At 42.5% G+C, this 5,964-nt stretch overlaps 1 protein-coding gene across 5 annotated transcripts in view; it reads right to left on the bottom strand.

Annotated features, from left to right (window-relative positions):
• The window catches only part of PRR29 (proline rich 29), a 191,461-nt gene that overhangs the window by 45,136 nt on the left and 140,361 nt on the right, over positions 1-5,964 (bottom strand). The gene's annotated exons all lie outside the window — the stretch shown is intronic.

The following is a 5,964-nucleotide window of genomic DNA, read 5'->3' as shown; positions in this document are numbered from 1 at the left end:
CATCGATTCTTCGAGAATTGTAATAAGATAAATTATCAGCAATATCTTGGACTGCACGTATCTGCAGTCTCATATACCTCAGGTCAACTACGCATTTAAGGTCTTGTTGCACAAAGTCCTTGTCAATGGGACCTCATCCGATAATTACTCAAAGTGGAACAAATCCATCATGAGAAGTGAGTGACCTTCTTTCAAGGACACAGGACTATGAGGCAATGTTGGGGGTTACATTAATTCTAACCCTAACTTTTCTTTGCCTGGAATTAAACTGACGAAGGGTCGGTCTTAAGTCTATTCAATGGCCTTCTAAGTCTTAAAGTAGATATTTCTCTACATGTGTCTTTAGTTCTTCAAGTGTCGGGCTGGTGAAGGTCTGATGCCATAGATCTCACCATCCAGGACATACATTACCTGCCGGGTGGGTTTTGGTGGTCAGTGTTTTTTGCAGAATATCCACAGATGTTCCTTCTCTGTCTGGTGGCAAATATCCGGGTGGCCAGGGCCTAGGAAAGTGCTCAGATTGTCTTATTAACACTGACAGTAGGGAGACCCAACAGGGTCATACATAAAAGAGAGGGGTCCCGATATTAAAAATTATAATGGGCACCTCTCAAAAAAATAACCGCTATACCCTCCCCTGTCCAATTCATGATAGGAGATAAGGGTGGCAAGACCCTCAGGATGATTCCGCCCTTCATGTGAGAAGGTGGAGCTCCAATTGTAAAATGTAATAGGGCCCGGCAGAACTGGTTCTCCCACCCGTCTCCATGGTCCTATATCATCTGTTGAGTTGACGTCTTTGGGATCCATGCGCAACGGTGGCTCTAAATTAAATTGTAATGTATCCGAAATAATGCAATCAAAAAAGATTTGTAAAAAAGTGGAGTTGTATTATAAGGCTGTATTATTATTATTATGTTGGATGATTGGACGGTTTATTTTTCAGATTTTAATGTTGTAATAATGGATGGAAACGCCAGGTTTCTGTTCATGTCCGATATGTTCATCATGTTTTATTCAATCTACACGTATATTGTAAATTGCCGCAATGCTTAGGCCTCATTCAGACGGCCGTATGACCTGCACCCCCTAAAATGCATCCACTTCACGGCTATCACTATAAACTTTTATTTTAGCGTGTCATGGAATAGATACAGGACATTAATGGGTAATGAAACCCAAGTTTAAAAATGAATTTTCTGTGAATTTAGGTCAATTCAAAAAGATAAAGTGTGGGGGATTTATCTGACCTTGTTGCCTATAGCAACCAAAGTGGAGCTAGGATTGTTTGCCAGGGGCAACAAGGCCAGGTTTTTCTTTTAGACAGTTTTGGTAAATAAGGCCCAATGTGGGGAGATGTATTAAAACTGGTGCAAAGGAAAAGTAGAGTAGTTGTCCATGGCAACCAATCAAATTCCACCTTTCATTTTTCAGTCCCTGTGAAAAATGAAAGCAGTCTCCTGATTGGTTGGCATGGGCCATCCTTATAAGATTTCAATGGAGATGCTCAGAATAATGTATCATTACGGCTACATATAACTTTTACGTTGTACGGAGCTGTAAAATGGCGCCAATAGAAGTCTATGGTGCCCTAGTGTAGCTCCGTATACCTCTGGTTACAGCTATTGTCTGCAATACGGCGTCGTACAGAGGCACCATACGGCGACACATGGAGAAGTATGCTGTGCTCGGATTGGTTGATATGGGCAGTACTATTTTTATGTGCTCCTATTTTTATAAACTTCTCCTAGTATTTGCTATGTCATATGATGCCAAAAAATTCATTCAAAACTATATTTTCGCGAGATTCTCCTTTAAACTTTATAATACGGCTGCTATAACCCCCATTATGCTCCGCACTCATCTATAGTCAATTGAATGTTGTGAATTGAAATTGTGGAAATTCCATGTACAGTAATTGGTGGCTATAATATAGATCTATGTGATGTATATTTGTATTTATGTCGTGCCTCCTGTTTAATGGGAAGCCATTAAAAGGGGTTCAGCTGCAATACCAGACACAGCCCGTGGACAAGAGTGGCGCTGTTTCGCAGACAACCCCTTTAATGTGTGGGCAGTTTGATATCTTTGTATTGGGAGAACATGGAGTGGAGAAATAAACTAAATTATTTCTGAATTTATTCATTTTGCTGAATTGATTTTGAAGAAAAGTCCTCTCATTTTGGATCTGATCGTCCAGAAATCCTGGAAATCTGGCATTGAGCATAGGGACTGGCACTCTATTTCTGCAGGAGCTGCTTGGTACCTCTTGTGTGATGGCCCTACCGTCGTTAACACTCCATCTTTGCAGGAGGTGCTGGGCTACTCTTGGGTGGTGCCATCATTATTAATACTCGCTGCCTATAAGGACTGGCACTCTTCTCTACAGGGGCCCCATTAGTGCGGGCACTGCCATCATCATCAACACTACTAGTAGAGGCCGGGACTGGTCCTCTGAACTAGCTGTGTGGTGACTGCATCCACTTGAACCACTAATTTATAAATTTTCCATATTTTTTTTTTTTATTCACTTATATGCCAGCTCATTAGAATTGTGAGCCATACAATATGCGGGATAATGCCCCGCTACTGGAAATGATGAGACTATTAGAAGTCACCAAGGAGTTATGAGACTACACAGGACATGGAAAAATGATTTGACACCTAATATCCTAATAATTTATACTAGAGAGTATGTTACTCCTTATAACACTTTGTTTGCTGCAGAACCTCTTTATTTAACAGTAAGGGGGAGGGCTTATTTTCTATAATTGATGCGAGACACCTTTAACCTTTTCAGAAAGAAGGTTCTTTTCCTTAAAGAGGCTCTGTCACCAGATTTTCAAACCCCTATCTCGTATTGCAGCAGATCGGCGCTGCAATGTAGATTACAGTAACGGTTTGTTTTTCAAAAACGAGCATTTTTGGCCAAGTTATGACCATTTTTATATTTATGCAAATGAGCCTTTCTTAAGTACAACTGGGCGTGTTTAAAGTTATGTCCAAGTGGGCGTGTATTGTGTGTGTGTTACATCGGGGCGTTTTTACTTCTTTTACTAGCTGGGCGTTGTGACTAGGAGTGTATGATGCTGACGAATCAGCATCATCCACTTCTCTTCACAACGCCCAGCTACTGGCAGTGCACAGACACACAGCGTGTTCTCGAGAGATCACGCTGTGATGTCACTTCCTGCCCCAGGTCCTGCATCGTGTCGGACGAGCGAGGACACATCGGCACCAGGCGACAGAGGCTACATCGACTTACCTGCAAACGCCGATGCTGCTGCAGAATCAACTGTAACCTCTGTCGCCTGGTGCCGATGTGTCCTCGCTCGTCCGACACGATGCAGGACCTGGGGCAGGAAGTGACGTCACAGCGTGATCTCTCGAGAACACGCTGTGTGTCTGTGCACTGCCAGAAGCTGGGTGGTAACGAAGAGAAGTGGATGATGCTGATTCGTCAGCATCATACACTCCCATTCACAACGCCCAGCTAGTAAAACAAGTAAAAACGCCCCGATGTACACACACAATACACGCCCACTTGTACTTAAGAAAGGCTCATTTACATAAATATAAAAATGGTCATAACTTGGCCAAAAATGCTCGTTTTTAAAAAACAAAAACGTTACTGTAATCTACATTGCAGCGCCGATCTGCTGCAATAGGATATAGGGGTTTGAAAATCTGGTGACAGAGCCTCTTTAAAAATGGAGGTGTATTATGAGATTCTGCAGCATCTGAGACGTGTATAATAATGTTCTGCAGCAGCTGAGACTAAAAACTGTGTAATACAACTGCAGCTACTGAAGAACTTCGGGTTTTAAAGGAAGAAATACTCAGTTATTCAGTGGAGAAGAAACTTAGAAAGCAATAGGTGAAAAACTACTTTTGCATGAAGAGATAAGCAGCGCCTATATTACACAGCTTATCTCTGTAATTTCGATAGACATATCATGAGGCCATTGGACCTAGAGACCGTGAAATATCGTAATCGAATAGATAATTTTTAATGCAGCATGAAAAAACTTCTGTTGCGATCTGGAAACTGTCAACAAGCTGATGCTGATGGATCTATGCTCGTATTATGTGCCTGTAGTACTAATGCATTTTAGTTTCCTGCTGTGAAAGGGCCTTGGGTCTGAGAGGTGCCCTCCTGATTGTCTTATTAATAATGCTATATCTCCTGCAGCCCCCCTTTATTTACATATAATAACCAATGCATGTGCTATTGATTTGTGCTAAAGTTAATCAAAGGCAGAGATAAACAGGGGGACGCACGGCCGACATGATAGAAATGCATGGGGACGAGCAATCGGAGTAACGGGCGCTCGTCCCCATACACAACACCTTGTGACAGGAGCAAACGAGCGCCGATCAACGAGCTGTCTCATTGCGGTGCTCAATTACACGTCGGACCGTGTAAGAGGACCCAGAGTAATTAGTACTTAATGGAAGCCTATTAACCTATTCCTACCCATCTTAAATCCAAAGAAGTGTTGACATTTAAATTGAAGTTGGTGACGATCTCTACACAGATCTGATGTCATTCACTTGTTTTTACATCTGCTGTCCACAAGATGGCAGAAGTGTTTCATCATCCCCTTCTGTACGCCAAGTAACGATCAGGAAAGTTACATAGCTGCAAGTTCCGACCCGTCTTAATATTAATTTTAAGAAAACAAATGTCAATTCCATTAACAACCCTTACAAAACCATATGAACCCTTATTATGAACCCCTATGCTGAAGCCCACCTATTCAGTTTTCCTCTAGTGAGATGTCCTCGTAGGTGGTCTTCCTGTGCCCTATTTGGGTAATAGAAGCCATAGGGCCACAAACCCAAATGGTTGACTTGAGATGCTACTCTGGTGCCATAACCGGATGTTTAACCGTGAAAGTCTATAACTTACCTGCGTGAAGAACAGGAAGATACCTTAGAACATTGAACCTGTGGCACTCCAGCTTAGGCGAGACTACAACTCCCAGCAGGTTCTCACAGCTGCAGGAGGATCATGGAGGTGTGAATATTTAATTCCTGACCAGATGTAGAATATATTAACCATTTGCTGTGTAGCACTGTAATAGTACAGAAGGAGTAGATTTAAAGTGTAACTAACCTGAGTGCTTCTGCCGCTTAGTTTTAGCGATCGGTGGGGGTCTCAGTGCTTAGACCTCACTGATCAAAACTTCAGACATGTCACTATGAAATCTCATATCTATCCATCTATCTCACTATCTATCTCATACACTAGGTCTTATCAGTGAATTAGAATATCATTAAAAAGTTCATTTATTTCAGTAATTCAATACAAAAAATGAAACTCTTATATTCTATAGATTCATTACACACAGACTGATCTATTTCCAGCATTGTTTTCTTTTAATGTTGATGATTATGGGAACAGTTAATGAAAACCCAAAATTTAGTGTTTCAGAAAATGAGAATATTATATAAGCCCAATTTCAAAAATGATCTTTAATACCGAAATGTCCTACTGAAACGTCTGTCCAGTATCTGCCCTCAATAATTGGTCGGAGCTCCGACTCTGCATGAATTACTGCATCAATGGCGTGGAGGCGATCAGCCTGTGGCACTGCTGAGGTGTTATCAATGCGGCGTGGCATGGGGGCGATCAGCCTGTGGCACTGCTGAGGTGGTATCAATGTTGTGTGGCATGGGGGCGATCAGCCTATAGCACTGCTGAGGTGTTATCAATGCGGCGTGGCATGTAAAACGATCAGTCTGTGGCACTGCTGAGGAGGTATCAATGTGGCATGGCATGGGGGCGATCAGCCTGTGGCACTGCTGAGGTGGTATCAATGCGGCGTGGCATGTAAAACGATCAGTCTGTGGCACTGCTGAGGAGGTATCAATGTGGCATGGCATGGGGGCGATCAGCCTGTGGCACTGCTGAGGTGGTATCAATGCGGCGCGGCATGTAAAACGATCAGTCTGTGGCAC

Source organism: Rhinoderma darwinii, chromosome 13, assembly GCF_050947455.1.
Source record: "Rhinoderma darwinii isolate aRhiDar2 chromosome 13, aRhiDar2.hap1, whole genome shotgun sequence".
NCBI lineage: Eukaryota > Metazoa > Chordata > Amphibia > Anura > Rhinodermatidae > Rhinoderma > Rhinoderma darwinii.
This window is presented reverse-complemented; position numbering and strand designations above follow the sequence as displayed.